Source organism: Cornus florida, unplaced genomic scaffold, assembly GCF_030987335.1.
Source record: "Cornus florida cultivar Cherokee Brave unplaced genomic scaffold, ASM3098733v1 CherokeeBrave_3.0.0_Hap2_scaffold_134, whole genome shotgun sequence".
Lineage (NCBI taxonomy): Eukaryota > Viridiplantae > Streptophyta > Magnoliopsida > Cornales > Cornaceae > Cornus > Cornus florida.
The window spans coordinates 2,501-5,000 of record NW_026775621.1 but is presented as its reverse complement, the minus strand read 5'-3'; positions in this window follow the sequence as shown (position 1 = coordinate 5,000).

The window sequence follows — 2,500 nt, the reverse complement described above, 5'->3', positions numbered from 1 at the left end:
CCGGGGTGCTTGAGCGTGCGGGCGAGGAGCCATAATGGGCAACATTGACTCGGGGGACCTCCAAATCGAAATCCGTCTCGAGCAAAACACTTCTTAAGCTTCTAGGAAGCTCCCATAAAACTTCCAAACCCAAACTCCAAACTTTATTTTTTAGCATACAATGCCCACGTGCACGCAGGGGTGCTTGAGCATGCGGGAGAGGAGCCATAATGGGCAACATTGACTCGGGGGACCTCCAAATCGAAATCCGTCTCGAGCAAAACACTTCTTAAGCTTCTAGGAAGCTCCCATAAAACTTCCAAACCCAAACTCCAAACTTTATTTTTTAGCATACAATGCCCACGTGCACGCCGGGGTGCTTGAGCGTGCGGGCGAGGAGCCGTAATGGGCAAAATTAACACGGGGGACCTTCAAATCGAAATCCGTCTCGAGCAAAGCACTTCTTAGGCTTCTAGGAAGCTCCCATCAAATTTACAAACCCAAACTCCAAACTTCATTTTTTAGCACACAATGCCCACGTGCACGCGGGGGTGCTTAAGCGTGCGGGCGAGGAGTCATAATGGGCAAAATTAACTCGGGGGACCTCCAAATCGAAATCCGTCTCGAGCAAAGCACTTCTTAGGCTTCTAGGAAGCTCCCATAAAATTTCCAAACCCAAACTCCAAACTTCATTTTTTAGCATACAATGCCCCCGTGCACGCGGGGGTGCTTGAGCGTGCGGGGGAGGAGTCATAATGGGCAAAACTAACTCGGGGGACCTCCAAATCGAAATCCGTCTCGAGCAAAACACTTCTTAGGCTTCTAGGAAGCTCCCATAAAATTTCCGAACCCAAACTCCAAACTTCATTTTTTAGCATACGATGCCCACGTGCACGCCGGGGTGCTTGAGCGTGCGGGCGAGGAGTCATAATGGGCAAAAACTAACTCGTGGGATCTCCAAATCAAAATCCGTCTCGAGCAAAGCATTTCTTAGGCTTCTAGGAAGCTCCCATAAAATTTCCGAACCCAAACTCCAAACTTCATTTTTTAGCATACGATGCCCACGTGCACGCCGGGGTGCACGAGCGTGCGGGCGAGGAGTCGTAATGGGCAAAATTAACTCGGGGGACCTCCAAATCGAAATCCGTCTCGAGCAAAGCATTTCTTAGGCTTCTAGGAAGTTCCCGTAAAATTTTCAAACCCAAACTCCAAACTTCATTTTTTAGCATACGATGCCCACGTGCGCGCCGGTGTGCACGTCGGGGTGCTTGAGCGTGCGCGCGAGGAGCCGTAATTGGCAAAATTAACACGGCGGAAATCTAAATCGAAATCCGTCTCGAGCAAAGCACTTCTTAGTCTTCTAGGAAGCTCCCATAAAATTTTCAAACCCAAACTCCAAACTTCATTTTTTAGCATACGATGCCCACGTGCACGCCGGTGTGCACGAGCATGCGGGCGAGGAGTCGTAATGGGCAAAATTAACTCGGGGGACCTCCAAATCGAAATCCGTCTCGAGCAAAGCATTTCTTAGGCTTCTAGGAAGTTCCCGTAAAATTTTCAAACCCAAACTCCAAACTTCATTTTTTAGCATACGATGCCCACGTGCGCGCCGGTGTGCACGTCGGGGTGCTTGAGCGTGCGCGCGAGGAGCCGTAATTGGCAAAATTAACACGGCGGAAATCTAAATCGAAATCCGTCTCGAGCAAAGCATTTCTTAGGCTTCTAGGAAGCTCCCATAAGATTTCTGAACCCAAACTCCAAACTTCATTTTTTAGCATACGATGCCCACGTGCACGCCGGTGTGCACGAGCATGCGGGCGAGGAGTCATAAAGGGCAAACTTAACTCGGGGGACCTCCAAATCGAAATCCGTCTCGAGCAAAGCATTTCTTAGGCTTCTAGGAAGCTCCCATAAAATTTTCAAACCCAAACTCCAAACTTCAATTTTAGCATACCATGCCCACGTGCACGTCGGGGTGCACGAGCGTGCGGGCGAGGAGTCATAATGGGTAAAATTAACCCGGGGGACCTCCAAATCGAAATCCGTCTCGAGCAAAGCACTTCTTAGTCTTCTAGGAAGCTCCCATAAAATTTTCAAACCCAAACTCCAAACTTCATTTTTTAGCATACGATGCCCACGTGCACGTCGGGGTGCACGAGCGTGCGGGCGAGGAGTCATAATGGGCAAAATTAACTCGGGGGACCTCCAAATCGAAATCCGTCTCGAGCAAAGCATTTCTTAGTCTTCTAGGAAGCTCCCATAAAATTTTCAAACCCAAACTCCAAACTTCATTTTTTAGCATACGATGCCCACGTGCACGTCGGGGTGCACGAGCGTGCGGACGAGGAGTCATAATGGGCAAAATTAACTCGGGGGACCTCCAAATCGAAATTCGTCTCGAGCAAAGCATTTCTTAGGCTTCTAGGAAGCTCGCATAAAATTTTCAAACCCAAACTCCAAACTTCATTTTTTAGCATACGATGACCACGTGCACGCCGGGGTGCTTGAGCGTGCGGGCGAG